The sequence below is a fragment of the Myotis yumanensis genome, unplaced genomic scaffold, assembly GCF_028538775.1.
Source record: "Myotis yumanensis isolate MYYU_CA2020_CCGP unplaced genomic scaffold, mMyoYum1.0.hap1 SCAF_23, whole genome shotgun sequence".
NCBI classification, from domain to species: domain Eukaryota; kingdom Metazoa; phylum Chordata; class Mammalia; order Chiroptera; family Vespertilionidae; genus Myotis; species Myotis yumanensis.
In genome coordinates this window covers 6,277,168-6,297,146 of record NW_027223774.1, presented here as the reverse complement: position 1 = coordinate 6,297,146, position 19,979 = coordinate 6,277,168, and the positions used below count along the sequence as shown (strand labels likewise).

The following is a 19,979-nucleotide window of genomic DNA, read 5'->3' as shown; positions in this document are numbered from 1 at the left end:
TAATCAGCACGATATGCAAATTAACTGCCAACAAAGATGGCGGCCAATTTGCATACTGCAGGCAGGATGGGACAGTGTGAGCCACCAGCATGCCACCATCGAGGGCAGGACGGCTCCAGAAGACCCAGAAGCTGGGCTGCCTTGCTGCCCGGCACCTGATCCGGCCCCGGGCGGCGGGGCAGGCCTTCCCCGGAAGACCCAGAAGTGGGGTGGCGAGGCAGGCAGCCCAGTCACTCTTGTGTGTCGGGAAGCAGCAGGCAGCTCTTCACCTGGAGGCTTAAGCCCCAAGTGGGAGGCGCCATTTTCTATATGGAAAGGCAGGGGAGTGGCTAAGCACAAGGCGGCTCAGAGCCTGGCGGCTCTACGTCCAGAGAGACCAGTGCTGAGGCGGGGTGTTCGCCTCAGGATGCCAGTGGTGGGAGAGGAGCGCGAGGTAGAGGAATTGCGGCTTCAAGCAAGCGAAGGAAAAGGGAAGGTCAGCCAGCTGCAACGCCATTCCAAGCTTCTTGCCCCAGGTTTTCAAATGTAAATAGTACTTCAGATGTAGTTGCACGTAGTTTATTCCCTTCCCCTCATCTTGGCTGTTAAAGTCATGTCCACCCCCTGGGCAGTCCGGCCTCATGTTCGTGGCACACACGAGGGAGGTTTAGTTCTGGGGTCACCCCTTAGATTTTAAGTGGCCGCTACACTTGGTCGATAGGAAGAGTGAGACTTTAGCCCTGAAAAGACGGAAGGCTTGGGGAGACGGTTCCCTCGAGGGCTCAGACCGCTTTCGGGCCGTAGGCACAGGGAACGTCCAGGGCAGCCCCCAGAGCAGGTGTCCATCTGAGCTCCGATGAGGCCGTTTTGCAGTGTCCCTTTCCTCTCTCCCACATGGTAGGGGCCATGACTGCCTCGAGGGTGCTCCCTGGAAGCCATTCTCCCCTCAGCATGTAGCTGAAGAGAATCTTTTTTTGTGCCTCATGTTAAAAAAAACAAACAAACACAAAAAAACAGGTGCGTGACTCCTCACTGTGTTCATTTGTAAAAGAAAAAAAAAATGCTCTTAAGACCCCGGGTGGTGAGGCAGCCTGGCCCCAGAACACCCAGAAGCCGCCTGATATAGTAGTAACTATATCAGTAAGCACTCTGAAAGTCAGTGGCATAAATGCACCAATTAAAAGACAGATTATGAGGGCGAATCAAAAACAAAACCCACTTTAAATATAAAGACACATATAGATTAAAAGTAAATGAATTAAGCTACAGCCTGTTTTACTCAGTTAATAGAGCATTAGCCCATGGACTGAAGGGTCCCAGGTTCGATTCCAGTTAAGGGCATGTACCTCAGTTGCTGGCTTGATCCTCAGTCCCTATCAAAGCATGTGCAGGAGGCAACCAATCAATGTGTCTCTCCCTTTCCCTTCACTCTCTCTAAAATTCAATGGAAAAATATCCTTGGGTGAAAATTAACAAAAACAAAGTAAATGGATTAAATAACATTAAAGAGATTATAAGAAAAATATATTCCAAATTTTGTTAGTTGTATAATGGTTATGTTTAAATTATTAACACCTAGGAAATTGGGTGAAGAGTACATATAATATGCTGTAGTATTTTATAGTTTTTTTTACATGTATGAGATTATGTCAAATTAAAATATTAAAAATTAATAAAATATTATTTGAAATGTTGTATGCATTACATGAAAAATCTCCTAATTGCTTCTAGCATAATTTATTAAATTGTGCTAAAATTTACAAGGGTTCAATTAAAAAATACCTTAATTCTAAATGATATAATAGAAAATATGTAATAGTGCAGTTATAAGCACTTATCTGAAAATAAAAATTTAAAGAAGTGAATTTAAAGAAGGGATTAGCCAAAGAAAATATATGCACAACCCATGGACACAGACAACAGTATGGTGATGGCCAGAGAGAAGTCGGGGGCAAGAGCTGGGTAGAGGGGACAAAAAGGGGGAAACAGGGACATCCTATATAATAATACTAAAACACTAATACGCACATTGACTGAACGGCAGAATGACCAGTTGCTATGATGCTCACTGGCCACCAGGGGGCAGACACTCAATGCAGGAGCTGCCCCCTGGTGGTCAGTGCACTTCCATATGGGGAGTGCCACTTAGCAGAAGCTGGCTCATAGTTGGCCAGCAGAGTGGTGGTGGCAGGAGCCTCTCCCACCTCCGTGACAACACTAAAAATGTCCAACTAACAGTTTAGACCTGATCCCTTGGGGGCTGAAGCCTTTAGTCGGACATCCCCCGAGGGCTCCCTGGCTGCCAGAAGGATGTCTGACTGCAAGCTTAGGCAGGATACCCTGGGGAGTGGGCCTAAGTCAACAGGTGGACACCCCCCAAGGGGTCCTGGACTGTGAATGGGCGCAGGCCAGGCTGGGGGACTCCCCCCCCAGTGCACAAATTTTTGTGCACTGGGCCTCTAGTATCCATGAAAAGAATTATACGAAAATGTTTGTACCAGCTTTATTAGAAATAACCAAATATTTATTAAAATGGACACATGATGGTGATATATTCAAAGACAAGAAAATCTACCAGGGCCCTTGTCGAATTATCTCTCGAAGGAGCATAGGCCTTCACACCAAAGGGTCCAGATTGGATTCCAGTCAAAGGCAGGTACCTTGGTTCAAGACTACTTCCCAGCCCGTCCCTGGTCAAGGCTCATGCAGGAGGCAATCAATCAAAGTGTTTCTCTCACATTGATGTTTCTCTCGACTTTCCCTCTCTCTTCCACTCTCCAAAAAAAAACAATGGAGAAATATCCTCAGGTGAGGATTAACAACAACAACAAAAAGAATATTTATCAAAAAAAATAAAAAAGATGAATTACTAATATATCTTTAATAAATGTCCAAGAATTTATGAAATATAAATTAAAGCAGAAAAATACTTAGAAAAAGCTAGAATCGCTATTAAAATGAAATATAAATTCATGGTTACTAGAAAAGCTGTGAAGAACAGGGACAGATTAAACGAGGTCATGAAGCAACTACACAGTCATAGATATGATCAGTATTATGAGTAGAATGATGGTTTCAGTTTCATGCACACATCAAGATTTATAAAACAGTATATTTAACACATAAGATTTATTCATTACAGCTGTTATGAAATGGCTCAAGATAAAAGAAATGTACATTCACCTATTTTGTAACAACAGGTTTTTCAACTCTATATTCAACCCACATCCTTATGCCCTCTGGGCAAGTCTCATTTCAGTGACAGAAAATGTAACAAGCAATGAAGTACTTTCACGCAAACCAGTGGTTGGCAAACTCATTAGTCAACAGAGCCAAATATCAACAGTACTTCTTCAAAATAGACTCGCCCAGGCTGAAAACCCACTTCAGAGCATAGGCCACGAAGTTTCAATCTCACTGTATGTGCGCGCCCGCACGTGGTATTTTATAGAAGAGCCACACTCAAGGGGCCAAAGAGCCGAATGTGGCTCGCGGCCCGCAGTTTGCTGACCACGGACTCAAACAAACAAGAATGCTGGCTGGGTCACAAAAGCCACATCCCTGGATTCAAGACACCCTTTGTTTTCCTCTTAGTTTTGCTGCCAGAGCACCAATGGCTCTGATGGGAACATCTGAGAAGCTACAGGAAGACACAAAACATCTTGATTATAATCAAGGACAATGACTACTCCACAGAAGATAAACACACCCAGGTGTCCCTCAGATCTGTGTACACATGGGTCCTGTAGTCTTTTCCTCAAAAAAATTTCTTGCTGCAGGTTTAGATGAAGACCACTCCATCTACTGGGCTACAATCTGCTCCAACAGGAATTAAATCAGTGTTTCTGCAGTGAAACCGTTTCCCCTCACTGCAATGGTCCTAAAACCAGTGTCTATCACCCATGCAATTGTAGGCATTATGGCACATGGCCCTCTGCAAGACCTGGACAGGAGGTTCCCTTCAAATGTCTCAGCATTCCTTAAAAACAAGAAAAGCATTCAAGCTGCTAGAAAACATACTTGAGGTTGTCACAGTTACACGCTCTTTGGAGTGATCTCTGTGTCACAATGCATCCCTGTTCACATGAGGACTAGAGAGTCTACAGTGTTTCCTGTGAAATTATGGGCAGCAGTGTAAATTTGGCAAAAACTGCTGAGCCAATTTCTGCACCATAGTCTTCCACCAAGGGCAAAAATGTTTGAGACCACATATAAGTTTTTCACATCATCATGCTTGGAGAGCCCATATCTCCTTATAAACTAAGCCATAGAGTCAATTGAACACCCAACATTAAAGAAGTCTTATGGAAAAGGCTTCATTATTTTGCAAGGAAAGAGCCGTGACACTGGGAGTTCTTTCATTGGTCACTTAAACACTCAATAAATTCACCAATGGCATCTAGGGAAAGCTTGTCCCTGAAAATGGCAGGTCTTCTGCAAGATTATGTTTACTGGGGCCAACAGTAATCAGTTCTACATGGCAACTCATGACTGAGAAACAAGTAACACTAAGGACCCAGGTAGTCCTAATTTCTTCAACAAATTAGACAACAGAGTTAGCTTCCCTGGGCTCATGAGGATGGTGAATGATGCCATCTGTAGGGGCCTTATAAGTGGTTCAGGTGAAATACGTTCAGCAACAGAAATATGCAGTGACATAGACCTGGCAAGACAGCTCTGTATGTTAAAAAGTCCAACATAGATACATATGGTTACAACATACAAACAAGAAAACAGAACAGTAAAAATAGTTGCGGGTATGTTACATAATGTAGGTGATTAAACATATGAGATAAATTCAGAGTAATGGGACTTCATATATTTTCTTATACAATTGTTAAGTCCCAACTAAGAATCGACATTTTCAACATATCTAAGAAATTTTTCACATTCGGACTCTTTTATGCAGAGCGAATTTACAAATTAGGCAGAGATATCTCACATTAATTACACTCATAAAGACTTTCTCCTGTGTGAACTCTCTGATGACGATGAAGGTGAGAGTTAGTTGTAAAAGAATTTCCACAGTCACTGCACTTATAAGCATTTTCTCCTGGAAGAACTCTCTGATGAAGGCGAAGGTTGGTGTTACTGGTATAAAATTGCCCAATCAGTGCATTTATAAGGCTTTTCTGCTGTATGAACTCTTAGGTGATATTGCAGACCATTACGACATGCAAACGATTTCCCACATGCATGGCATTTATAAGGCTTTTCTCCTGTATGAACTGTCTGATGATTTTGGAGAGAATCAGTATGTATGAAACTTTTCCCAGTCACTGCATTGATAAGTCTTTTCTCCTGTGTGAACACTCTGATGACGATGAAGGTCAATGCTCCAGGTAAAACATTTCCCACATTCACTGCATTTATAAGGCTTTTCTCCAGTGTGAACTCTCTGATGATTGTGATGGTGGAATTTAGTGGTAAAAGATTTCCCACATTCACTGCATTTATAGGGCTTTTCTCCAGTGTGAACTCTCTGATGACTGTGAAGGTGGAACTTAGTGGTAAAAGGCTTAGCACATTCACTGCATTTATACGGCTTTTCTCCTGTGTGAACTCTCTGATGAATACGAAGGTTGGTCTTGGTGGTAAAAGATTTTCCACATTCACTGCATTGAAAAGGCTTTTCTCCTGTATGAACTCTCTGATGAGTACGAAGGTTGGTATTAGTGGTAAAAGATTTCCCACATTCACTGCATTTATACGGCTTTTCTCCAGTGTGAACTCTATGATGACTGTGAAGGTGGAACTTACTGGTAAAAGGTTTCCCACATTCACTGCATTTATACGGCTTTTCTCCTGTGTGAACTCTCTGATGACTGTGAAGGTGGAACTTAGTGGTAAAAGATTTCCCACATTCATTGCATTTATAAGGCTTTTCTCCTGTGTGAACTCTCTGATGAATACCAAGAATCGTCTTGGTGGTAAAAGATTTCTCACATTCAGTGCATTTAAAAGGCTTTTCTCCAGTGTGAACTCTCTGATGAGTACGAAGGTTGGTCTTAGTGGTAAAAAATTTCCCACATTCACTGCATTTATAAGGCTTTTCTCCCGTGTGAACTCTCTGATGACTGTGAAGGTGGAACTTAGTGGTAAAAGATTTCCCACATTCACTGCATTTATAAGGCTTTTCTCCTGTGTGAACTCTCTGATGAATACAAAGGTTGGTCTTGGTGGTAAAAGATTTCTCACATTCAGTGCATTTAAAAGGCTTTTCTCCTGTATGAACTCTCTGATGAGTACGAAGGTTGGTCTTAGTGGTAAAAGATTTCCCACATTCAGTGCATTTATAAGGCTTTTCTCCTGTGTGAACTCTCTGATGACTGTGAAGGTGGAACTTAGTGGTAAAAGATTTCCCACATTCACTGCATTTATTAGGCTTTTCTGCTGTATGAACTCTCTGATGATGATACAGTTTATTGCTAGTGGTAAAAGATTTCCCACATTCACTGCAGTGATAAGGCCTTTCTCCAGTGTGCACTCTCTGATGACGACAAAGTTTAGTGCTACAGGTATAAGGTTTCCCAAATTCACTACATAAATAAGGCTTTTCTCCAGTGTGAATGCTCTGAAGACAATGAATGTTACTGCTACTGGTAAAAGATTTCCCACACTCATTGTACTCATAAGGCCTTTCTCCTGTGAGCACTCTCTGATCATAATGGACAGCACTGCTATTGGTATAGAATTTTCCACATTCACTGCGCTCATAAGGCCTTTCTTCAGTGTGCAAAGCTTCATATTCACCTAGGCTGTTAATACTGCTAAAAGCTTTCCCATATTCACTGCACTCATAAGGCCTTTCTTCAGTGTGATCTCGCTGTAGATAAGACAAGCTAGAAAATTTGGTAAAATATTTCCCACATTCAGAGCACACAAAACATTGATTTCCAACATTGACATCCTTTTCCTGAATAAACGTGTGGGTGCAAGTAATGTCTGTCTTACAGTCTTTTCTGGTGTAATGATTGTTTGTCCTTTGAAATGTCATCCCATCAGTCAAAATAGCATTTGGACTGTCAATGGTCTGAGTAGTCTTCAGGTGTAGATGTCCTGACCTGGTAAGGACACCCTGCCCAACCTCCTCACATGTGAAACGATTCTGGGACACATTGAAATTGCAGCTGTGTGCAAGTGAGATGTTGTCCGCACCTCTAATGAAAGTCTTCTCTCGCACATGGTGTTGGTGAAATTTTATACTTAAGTAAAACTGTTTTGCACATGCCCCACACCTCAACAGTATCTGTCCGTGTTGTGTTCCCTGCCCCTCCACCACGTGAAAAATGTTTCCCAAGACTAACCCACAACTCTCACAGGGATGGCTCTTCTGGGAAGACGAGGCTAACTTGGGATTCCTTGTGTGTGACACTCTTACAAAAACGTTCTGTTCAGTCGCTGCCTCCACATTCTCTGTTCCACCGCAGCAACCTGAACAAAAGGAAACACTGATGAAGTACATGTTGATCCTATGAAAACAGAATATCTTCATCACAAATGTTTATCTTTCATGATTAGACCTGATGCCATAGAAAGATTTTAAGTACCACTCAGGTATACTCTGAGGAAATTGCTGTTGTATATATATATATATATCATGGCCCCAAAAGTCAGTCAATGATGAAAAGCAAACCAAGAGAGGGACAGAAGCACAGGATGGGACACAAAGAAGACAGGAAGACTCTCCTCATTGTTGCTGCAGAAACGGCTTCCTTTAGGACCTTACATGCTGGCCATGTGAGTCTGTGTAGAATAATTTAAAGTGGCTCAAAGTCATAAAAATTAATTGTATTAGAGCACATGATGAGTTCAAAGTCAATATAATAACGTGTGCACTACAAGGTGATTCAGCTATGGACCAACGTTGGAGTGCAGTAAAGAGAGGCGTGTGAAAGAGGCAGAGGTGCAAAATCCAGAGGGGTTAAGATTATCCATGAGCTGGGAATCCGAGTGGAAATGATCACTATTAGAACTGAGTAGTTGGCAAAATATGAACAATAACCACAAACAAGCATAAATGGGTGAGGCATGGGCAACTTTAAGAAAACACTGGGTTGCCCTGACCGGTTTGGCTCAGTGGATAGAGCGTCGGCCTTCGGATTGAAGGGTCCCAGGTTCGATTCTGGTCAAGGGCATGTGCCTTGGTTGCGGGCACGTCCCCAGTGGGAGGTGTGCAGGAGGCAGCTGATCGATGTTTCTCTCTCATTGATGCTTCTAGCTCTCTGTCCCTCTCCCTTCCTCTCTGTAAAATATCAATAAAATATATTAAAAAAAGAAAACACTGGGTTTCTAGCTATGAATGTAACAAAGGCCAGCCGAGAATTCCTCCCCAATGACCCTTCTCCAAGGCAAGTTCGCCAGTGGGTCCACTGTGTCATTAATAAAGTCCTGTTTCGCCCTAACCGGTTTGGCTCAGTGACAGAGCGTCAGCCTGCGGAGTGAAGGGTCCCAGGTTTGATTCCGGTCAAGGGCACGTACCTTGGTTTTGGGTTCACTCCCAGAAGGGGGTGTACAGGAGGCAGCTAATCGATGTTTCTCCCTACTCGGTGTTTCTAACTCCCTATCCCTCTCCCTTCCTCTCTATAAAAAAATCAATAAAATACATTCAGAGATAAATAAATGAGGTCATGGTTCTTCTGTGATGCACAAATGATTCTTCCTCTTAAATCCCACTTGAGCCATTTATCCGATAAATGATGCAAATCTTCAAAGAAAAACAAAAAAGTTGATGATCAACACTGTGGTAGAACAACAAAAAACAAATGAGATCACAGACAAACGACCTATGTAAGCCCTTGCTGGCTTGGCTCAGTGGATAGAGCATTTCCCTGTGGACTGAAGGGTCCTAGGTTCACTTCCGGCCAGGGGCATGTGCCTGTGTTGCGGGCTTCATCTTCAGTAGGTGGTGTGCAGGAGGCAGCCGATGAATGATTCTCTCTCATCATTGATGTTTCCATCTCTCCCTTCCTCTCTGAAATCAATACAAATATATTAAAAAAAAAAAAAAAAAGACCTATGTGAGTGACTTCCGAAAGAATGCAGAATTAGAGATATGAGCATCTCCCCCGACCCCATGGTAAGCAGACAGCTACTCAGAAACAAAAACCGCATAAAAAATGGGAGTAAGAGTACCATGAAGACAAACAGTAAAACAGACACAAATAAAGAAGTATACAGAAAGAATGACCAGAAAAGACTGAGTGAATGAACATATTTGAAAATACATACGGTAAAAAACAAGGGTCTGAATTACCTCCAGCAGCCCCTGTGCTTCTGCTATCATTGACCAAAGTGACCTGTTTTTAAAAAAGCACTGGAAACTTTTGTGTTTAAAAACCACAGAATGCCTTGGCCAGTATGGCTCAGTTGGTTGGAGCATCATCCTGTGTACCAAAGGGTCGAGTATTCAATTCCCAGTCAAGGCACATATCAGTATATGGGTTCCATTTCCAGTTACCTTGTGTGCAGAAGTCAGCCGATGGATGTTTCTCCCTCACTCTGATGTTTCTCTGTCTCTCTGTCTCCCCATCTCTCTTCCTCAAATATTTGAACAAGCATCAGTAAAAGGGAGATAAGGCAAAATAAAACAATACAAATATTGGCTACCCTTGAGTTAGACTAAAGCAAAGAACAAAAACCAATAAACAAACAACAACAAGCGTCAGGGGTGTAGGGGAGGCTGGGGAAGGGTCAATTGGGGGGAAAAAAAAAACAAGCTTCAAAGAAATGAAAGGTAAGACATTACACCTGACACTAGGAACCACAAAGAAATAGTAAGAGATGTTGAGCCCTAACCGGTTTGGCTCAGTCTGAAGGGTCCCAGATTCGATTCCAGTCAAGGGCATGTACCTTACTTGCGGGCATATTCCCAGTAGGAGGTGTGCAGGAGGCAGCTGATCAATGTTTCCCTCATCGATGTTTCTAACTCTCTATCCCTCTCCCTTCCTCTCTGTAAAAAATCAACAAAATATATTTTTTTTAAAAAGAGAGATGTTGATGTTAAGAGATAACATGACCCTCCATAGAGAAATCTGTCAAGATCCCCATATGAGCTTCTGAAATTAATAAACAAATTCAGAGCCCAGGCCACGTAGCTCTCATGTTGAGTGTGTGGTCCCGATGCACCCCAGTTGTGGGTTTCTAGGGCACATGTAGGGGACAGCCAATAAATGCTTAGATGGGTAGAACAGAAGATCAGTTTCCCTCTCTTTCTCTGTTTCCCTTCCTGTGTCTAAAATCAATAAATAAAGGCTGCCCAGTATGGCTCAGTGATTGAGCATAAACCCATGACCTAGAACCGTGCTCAGCAAACTACGGCTTGCGAGCCACAAGTGGCTCTTTGGCCCCTTGCGTGTGGCTCTTCCACAAAATACCATGTGCGGGCGCACGTATAGTGTTGAAACTTCGTGGCCCATTCGCAGAAGTTGGTTTTTGGCCTGCGGGTGTCTATTTTGAAGAAGTACTGTTGATATTTGGCTCTGTGAACTAATGAGTTTGCCAACCACTGAGACCTTGGAGATCACAATTCCAGTCTTTGTCAGAAGATACTTGCAGGTTGCCGGCCCTATCTCCATTATGGGGGGGGGGGTGCGGGTGGGGGGGGGGGTGTGTGCAAAAAGCAGCTGATCAATGACTCTCTCTCATTATTCATGTTTCTGTTGCTCTCTCCTTCTTTTCCTCTCTGAAATCAATAAAATATAGTTTAAAAATAAATAATTTAAGGAATAAATAAATAGCCCTGGCCCGTGTCGCTCAGTGCTGAGAGTGCCTGCTTGCACACTGGAAGGTCATGGATGTAATTCTCGGTAAGAAGCAGGTATGTGGGTTTTAGGTTCAATCCCCCTCCTAGTGGGGGCACATGTGTGAGGCAACCAATAGATGTCTCTCTCTCTCTCTCTCTCTGACTCTCAGTTACTCTCACTCTCTTAGAAAAAAAAATCAATGGAAAAAATATCCTCACTATTCAGGTGAAGATAAAAGAAGAAAGAATTGAATTCAGAAAAGTTATGGGAGAGGAGATCCAAGATGGGGGTGTAGGCAAAGGCCTACACCGGCTTCCTCCCACAACCACATCAAAATTACAACTAAAATGCACAACAACCATCAGCGAGGACTCCTGGAAAGCTGGCTGAATGGAAGTCTTAGGACAGTGGTTCTCAACCTTGGCTGCACATTAGCATCAGCTGGGAATCTTTTTAAAATCTTGATATCTGGGCCTCATCCTCCAGAAATTCTGTTTCTTTGTTACTAGTGATGAGGCCCAGAAAACAGGATTTTAAAAAGATTCCCAGGTGATTCAAATGTGCAGCCAAGGTTGAGAACCACTGTCTTAGGACTAGAGAGGTAAAGTAGAAAGCACACTGAGACTGATAGGAGGTATAAAGGCATGGAAGGTCCTGGTCGTGTACCCTTGTGGGACACTTTTTTAATTGGGAGGGAGATCGTCTCTGCAGAGGTCACCTGGAAGAGCAAGAGGTCCCAGTGTCACAACAGTCGCAAAGCACAGCGTCCCAGACTGGGGGAAAAAAGGCCTTAATGGGAGTAAGAACTATGGACTGTAAAAACCAATGCGGATGGGGCTCAGTGACACAGAGGCTGCAGGAGACCCAGCTGCTCCTCTTACAATGCCAGTAACACAAACGGAACTTACAACCGCCCGCTTCTTCTGACCTCCAGGGCCTGGAGAACATGGTGGTGGAGGGGCGGATCGAGACACATAGGAGGGGAAACTGGACTAACTGGCATCAGGGCAGGAATTCGGGGGCAGCTTTCTCCCAGACAAAGGTGGTTGCAGTGGTCATTAAACCTATGCTGGGATATCCCAGGTCGCAGTTCTGAGTGGCAACCATTTCTGTGTGCTCCGACCTGGTGATTCCCTGAGACCTCACCCCATTCAATTTACAACTCCACCCAAGCTGTCTGCAGCAGCAGCATTAGTATATGAATCGCCTGTCCTTGCTCAGGATAAAACCTGTCAAACAAGTTGCAGTTCGGTCAGGGAGCCCCAAACCTATCAATAAAAGGCCTATACCTGGCACAAGCACTAGCCTTCCTTGCTTCACAGCTGGGCCTCATCAGGGCACTTCCAAACTCGATACAAAGAGGAGAATCTGCAGATCTCTCTGTAAATGCTGCTGGATGGCTCCAGGCAGAGGCTAACTTTATACTTCCCTGGAGACCCAAGAGCCAGTGTACCCAGTGGTCAGTGTCATACATTACCAGTTTATTCTTCACATCCATAAACGACACACTCAAAGGGCAGACTCACTGACCACCAAAGCCCCACTGATGCACGTCATGCTCTACAGGGGTGTCTCCTGCACCAGCAGCTCTCCCACTGTAGTCGTAGTGACACCCATCAATGCTAAAATCCTCAAGAAAAATCTGGCAAATCGTATCCAACAATACATTAGAAAGATCATACACCATGACCAAGTGGGATTTATTCCAGGGATGAAAGATTGGTACAATATCTGCAAATCAATAAATGTGATACAACATATAAACAAAATGAGAGACAGAAATCATATAGTCATATCAATTGATGTAGAAAAAGCATTTGACATAATCTGACACCCTTTCTTGATAAAAACTCTCAGCAAAGTGGGACCCCAAGGATCACACCTCAACATAATAAGAGCTTTTTTTTTTTTTTTTTTTTTTAAATATATTTTATTGATTTTTTACAGAGAGGAAGGGAGAGAGATAGAGAGTCAGAAACATCGACCAGCCGCCTCCTGCACACCTCCTACTGGGGATGTGCCCGCAACCCAGGTACATGCCCTTGACCGGAATCGAACCCGGGACCCTTCAGTCCGCAGGCCGACGCTCTATCCACTGAGCCAAACCGGTTTCGGCAACATAATAAGAGCTTTTATGACAAACCCACAGCCAACATCACACTCAATCAGCAAAAACTACAACCATTTTCCCTAAGAACAGGAACAACACAGAGATGCCCACTTTCACCACTCCTGTTTGATATAAAACTGGAAGGACTAGCAATAACAATCAGACAAGAAGCAGAAATTAAAGGCTTCATAATTGGAAAAGAAGAAAACCGTCATTATTCAAAGATGACATGATATTGTACATAGAAAACCCTAAAGACTCCATCAAAAAACTACTAAATTTAATAAATGCATTCAGCAATGTTGCAGGTTACAAAATTAACCACCAGAAATCGATGGCTTTTTTATACACCAATAACGAACTCACAGAAAGAGAAACAAACAAACAAAAAATCTTATCTACCATTACAACAAAAAAATTAGGATACCTAGGAATAAACTTAACTAACGAGGTAAAAGACCTATTCCGAAAACTACAGGAAGTTGAGAAAAGAGATAGAAGAAGATATAAAAAAAATGAAAAAATATACTGTGTTCAGGGATTGGTAGAATCAACATCATGAAAATGTCCATGCTACCCAAAGCAATCTGCAGATTCAATGCAATCCCCATTAAGATACCAACCGCATATTTCACAGACCTATAAGAAGCTCTCCCAAAATAAATATGGAATAATAATAATAATAAATAGCCGGAGAAATCTGGAGAAAGAACAAAGTTGGAGGGATGACAATACCAGGTAACAAGGTATACTGCAAACATGCCTGGGACTGGCACAACAACAGACATATAGAACAATGCAACAGAACAGAGAATCCAGATATCGACCCAAGCCATTATGCTCAATATTTGTCAAAGGAGGCAACACCATACAATGAATTCAAGACAGTCTCTTCAATAAATGGTGTTGGGAAAATTGGACTGATACATGCAAAATATTGAAACTAGACCACCAACTTATACCATACACAAAATAAACTAAATATAAAGTCTGTAAACGTAACATGGGAAACCATAAAAATCTTAGAAAAATTCACAGCAGCAAAATATCAGACATATATCCTAGCAATGTCTTTACGGATACAGCTCCTAGGGCAGTGATGGCGAACCTTTTGAGCTCGGCGTGTCAGCATTTTGAAAAACCCTAACTTAACTCTGGTGCCGTGGCACATATAGAAATTTTTTGATATTTGCAACCATAGTAAAACAAAGATTTATATTTTTGATATTTTAAAAATATATTTAAAAGGCATTTAACAAAGAAAAATCAACCAAAAAAATGAGTTTGCGTGTCACCTCTGACACACATGTCATAGGTTCACCATCACTGTCCTAGGGTAATGGAAACTAAGGAAAAAATGAATAAATGGAACTATGTCAAGATAAAAAGCTTCTGCACAGCAATAGAAACCATTAACAAAACAACAAGAAAGCCCACTGAATTGAAGAATATATTTGCCAATGTTGTATCCCATAAGGGTTTACTCTCCAAAATTTACAGGGAACTCATACATCTTAACAAAAAGAAGATAAACAATCCAATCAAAAAACGGGCAAAGGACCTAAATACATACTTTTTGAAAGTAGACATACAGAAAGCCAAGAGACATATAAAAACATGCTCAAAACCATTTATCTGAGAGACGCAAATCAAAACGACAATAAGATATCATCTCACACCTGTCAGGATGGCTATCATCAACTAATCGATAAACGACAAGATGCTGACAAGGATTCAGAGAAAAAGGAAAACTTGTGCATCGCTGTTGGGAATGCATATTGGTATAGACACTGTGGAATATAGTATAGAGTTTCCAAAAAATTAGAAATGGAACTCCCAATTGACCCATCTAGGAAAATATCCCAAGGAATCAGAAACAGCACTAGCCGGTTTGACTCAGTGGATAGAGAGTTGGCCTGCAGACTTAAGAGTCCCAGGTTCGATGATGGTCAAGGCAACATGCTGGGTTGTGGGCTCCATTCCCAGTAGGGTGCGTGCAGAACAAAGCGATCAATGATTCTGTCTTATCACTGATGTTACTATCTCTCTCTCCCTCTCCTTTCCTCACTCTGAAATCAATAATGAAATATTAAAAAGAAAGAGAAGAAATCAGAAACACCAATCAGAAAGGACATATGCACCTCTATGTTCATAGCAGTACAATTTAGGGTGGCTAAGATTTGGAAATAGCTTAAGTGCCCATCAGTAGATCAGTAGATTAAAAAAACAGTGGTATATCTACACAATGGAATACTATGCTGCTGTTAAAAAGGAGGAACTCTTACTATTTGCAACAGCATGGATGGAACTGGAGAGCATTATGCTAAGCAAAGTAAGCCAGGTGGAGAAAGATAAATATCACAGACCATAATCGGTTTGGCTCAGTGGATGGAGCGTCAGCCTGCGGACTGAGGTGTCCCAGGTTCGATTCCGGTCAGGGGCATGTGCCTTAGTTGCGGGCACATCCCCGGTGGGAGGTGTGCAGGAGGCGGCTGATCGGTGTTTCTCTCTCATCGATGTTTCTAGCTCTCTATCCCTCTCCCTTCCTCTCTGTAAAAAATCAATATTTTTTTTTAAAAAAAGATAAATATTACAGGATCTCACTCATTTGTGGTCAATGGGGGAAAGAAGAGACATATGTAATACAATATATATTACTTTAAACATAGTAAGGATATAAGTTCAAAAGAAATATTGTGAAAATATCCATACTACACAATGCAATCTACAGATTAAATGGAACCCTGAGGATAAGTCTTATGGTATTTTACAAAGATATGAAAAGAAAACCTTGAAATGTATAGAACTAAAAAATGTGAATAGCAAAACCAATCGTGAGTGAGAAGCAAGCTGGTGGCATCACACTTCCTGACTTCAATTTAGTACAAAGAGAAGGCAAGCAAACAATGTGTTGCTGGAGAAACACAGACACATACATCAACAGAACAGAACAGAAAACACAGAAATAAACCCAGCACATACTTTCAAGTAATCTTTGTCAAAACTGCAAGACAGAGAAGAAAGGAAAGATAGTTTCTTCAATGAATGGTGCTGCTGAAAATCAATACTCACATGTAAACACAACAATACTGGACACCACTGATAAAATATAACACAACATGCATAACAATTGAATATCAGCGCTAAACCTTAAAATGCCTCAGGACAACCTAGAGAAAAAGTTTTGGAGGTTTGCTTTGACATGATTTTCTGAATGTGACACCAACCACCGGACAAAAAAGAAAAAACAGACAGTCCAGATTGCAACCAATAACGAAAAAAGCTTCTTCACAGCCCAACAGCAATAAAAAAATGAAAGGAAAGGAAATCTAGAGAAAAGAAGAAAATACTTGCAAATCCTATGAAGGAATTGCTTGGAGAGATAGGGGATTCAGTTCTGATCAGCACAATAAAGCAAATATTGAGATACAGACAGAAATTCACACAAACAGTTGGAGTTCCCAGGGAATAATAAAGTTATGTTAATACTATACTGGAGGCTAATAACAATGCAATGACTTGTCTGAAAACCAAACTCAATATAACTTCATTAAAAATACTTTATTGCTAAGCACTAGTAACAAGCATCTGAGCTTGCTATAAACATGGTGGCACTAGACCTGCTGAATGCAGGGTTGCCAAAAACATGGACTTTGTAGAAAAGCTGATGTGGGGGACCAATATCTGCATCTGCAAAGCAAAATTAAGCTCATGCAAGAATGTGCTCCTGGGTGTCATAAACAATGAATATATAATAAAAACAAGGAGACAGAAGGTGGTTGGTGTCACAAAAACTTGAAGTCAAAGAATGTCTAACCAAAAAATGCAGTTATTAAGCAGGATAAGGTATAGAAACAATTCTTCAAAAACGATGTACAAGTGACCAACAGGAACATAGAAAATGTTTTGCTCCCTGATCAAGGTGGAATCCCTCAGGCTTCCTGCAACACTACCAACCACAAGTCCTTCCCTGTGAATTTGGTGCAGCGGGGAGTATTGGGACTTCAGGAATAGAAGGGAGCAGGGGAAACAGACCAACCCACCCCAGGACAGCAACTACCCAGGAAACTGGAAAAATCAAGCAGTACCACAGTCTAACTGGGAGGACAGAGCACACCCTGGGGGATGGGGCCTGGGAAATAGAAAAGCCAAGTCCAGGTCACTGGTCAGAGTGAGGGTCTTACCCAGCGAGGATATAAGTTCAAAGTTCTCCAGCATCACGTTCAGGTACAGCTGTCTCTGACCCTCATCAAGGAGGCTCCATTCCTCCCTGGAGAAGTACAGGGCAATGTCCTCAAAGGTCACGCCAACCTGTCAGAATGGAGACAATTGAACCCAGAGCTGTCTCTCTGAGAACCAGTAACTCTACTCCTTACACATCTTCCCCCCCTCAACCTCCTCCAGGGCACCCGGTTACTGTGGACACCAGGCCCTAATGCTCATCACAGTCCCATTACTCACTGTGATGACCCTCAGCAGAGCAGCTCGGTTGGGAGGGAAGGATTGGGGGAGGGGAGGGTAGAGAGCAATGCCATTTAAGGTCTGGGCGATGCCTGCAGGGCCCCAGCCTTCCTGCCAAGCAACACCACTGCAGTCTCCTAGATCCTGCCTCCAAGACAAAGCCAAGCGTGGGTTTATGCTTCACCTTTAAGTCCCCACAGCAGGTCCCGGGACCATCAGCTCACACTTCCTCCAGATGTGCTCACCACTGGGTAATGTTCATCCCCTTCCCATCTTCAGACCCCAGGGTCACTCCCTCAGCTCTGCCCCCTTCCTGCTCCAATGCCACTGGGTGTCCCTGGCCTCACCCATGAACTTGGCATATGGCGTGTAGAGAGCTTGTAGTCCAGCCGGATCCAGGGCCACCCCAGGCCCCTGATGGACCCACAGCCGGGAAAGTCCCGCATGAGTCTGTGCCGTCCTCCCTGCAGCCTCTGATCTTCCCGTCAATACTCACAGCCACATCCTCAGGGACCTTCAGATGCAAGTCACCCCCGTCCGCTCTGCCCTGCACTTGCTGTGTCCTCAGAAGCCACAACAGTCCTCTCTCCCCTCCACCTTCCTCACGGTCCTCCACGCGGGACTGAGCTGCAGGACGGGACAGGCGCCCTCCCCAGGCTGTGGTGTCTGTGTGAGGAGGCGGTGAGGGCCTGGGGGACTGAACTCACCTCAGCCCGTCTCCTCAGCGGGGGCAACGCCATTGTCCTCTGTGGGCTGAGCGGGGCGGGAGTAGAAGCCGCTGCAGGAATGGCGGTCCCTGTCCCGGCTCTGGCGTGGGTCCCGGGTGGCGACTCCGAGCTTCAACCCACGTGGGAGCTGTGAGCACCACTGGCGGCTCCACCATTAGCTGTGAGGCGGGGGAGCACCACTTTCCGGCCTTCTCCACGGGACCTTGGACCGGGAAAACCTCGTCGGCAGAGACAAAAACCTTAGAGGAAACGCGGCTAGGAGCACTACCATCCCGCCCTACAGAAGCGGCCAAACGCAAATGCCTTCTCTGACCCTCCATTGGCTCAGCCTGATGCCATTCCATGCGTGGCCTTCTGGGTAATGTAGTTTCTCCGCTCCATGGCCAGGATCCCCTATTTCCTTAGCTGACTACAGGACTGCATTTAGGGGCAAATAGCCCAAGATCACACCAAGTATTTTCAGGTCCCTTAAGCGCCTTCAAGGGACGTGATTTCGAGGGCAAGTTTCTTTCTCATGTACCCGTGTGGCTGGTTTTGTATATCTTTATTACAGGACCAGCTCTTTCTGAACGGCAGGCATTGTTTCTTCATTCATGGCATTTGGCATGTGTCTCCTTCAGGTTAAATGTTGCTTGCAGAAGTTGCTCAAGTCTCTAACTGCCTCTATCCTGCCTCCACTGAATCCATTACTCAAAGTTATTGTCACAAAACAGACACTCATCAGAGCATTTGCTTCTGATGCCATCCAAAGTGTCAGCTCTGCCTGGGCTGCCAGTGTGGGTAAGATGGCCAAGAAACCTTTGAAAAAATCCTCAAAGTGACTGATCATCAGAGAGATGCAAATTAATGCAACAATTAGGTATCACCCCACCACTTTCATAATGGCTGCCATCAGCAAATCAACAAATGATAAGTGCTGGGTAGGATGTGGAAAAATGGGAACCCTAGTACACCCCTGGTGGGAATGCTAATTGGTACAGTCATAATGGATTCAGTTTGAAGTTTTTGCAAAGTATTTAATATGGAACTGCTATTTAATTCAGTGATTCTACTCCTAGGAATATATCCTAAGAAACCTGAAACAATCATATAGATAGTATGTACCCCTATGTTCATAGCAGCACAATTTACAATAGGAAAGATCTGGAAACTGCCCAAGTACTCATCAGTAGATGATTGATTGGATAAAAAACTGTGGTACATTGATATCATGGAATACTATGTAGCAGTAAAAATGAAGACTCTCTTCTCCTTTCACACAGCATGTAGGGACCTGGAGAGCATCATGCTAAGTGAAATAAGTCAAGAGAGAAAAGAAGTATCACGTCATCTCACTCATATATGTAATCTAATTAACAATAAAACCCCTGTTGAATGGAGTAAATTCAGAGTGTGGTATTCAGAATGCAGAATCTTAGAAGGGAAGGTGGGGGAGGGTAAAAAAAAAAGAAAGAAAAAACATCCTTCCCTGTGGATTATACACACACACAAACAATAAAAACAGCCGAATGGGTTTGGCTCAGTGGATAGAGCGTCGGCCTGCCGACTGAAGGGACCCAGGTTCGATTCCGGTATAGGACATGTACCTTGGTTGCGGGCACATCCCCAGTAGGGGGCGTGCAGGAGGCAGCTGATCGATGTTTCTAACTCTCTATCCCTCTCCCTTCTTTGTAAAAAATCAATAAAATACATATTTTTTTAAAAAAGAAAAAAAAACAATAAAAACAGTCACCCGAGCCGTGAGCATTTTCTTCTGTTCTCTGAAAGCAAGGGGAAAACTCTAGCTTGCTGGGTTCTGGGTCTGCTCTACATTTGTGTTTATAAATCTGCCTTCTGTCAGTTGTATCCCTGAAAATGCTGATACCCCTCCATGTAACATTTACCTGCTTCACACGAGTCTATAGCTTTTGGTGTTGTTGTAAGAAAAGTCCAAACATGTGGAGAATTTTTCTCAGT

At 43.2% G+C, this 19,979-nt stretch overlaps 1 pseudogene; it reads right to left on the bottom strand.

Moving 5' to 3' along the window:
* Window positions 1–2,364: 2,364 nt before the first annotated feature.
* On the bottom strand, window positions 2,365–9,421 carry LOC139000058 (zinc finger protein 850-like; annotated as a pseudogene).
* Between the last annotated feature and the right edge of the window lie 10,558 nt (window positions 9,422–19,979).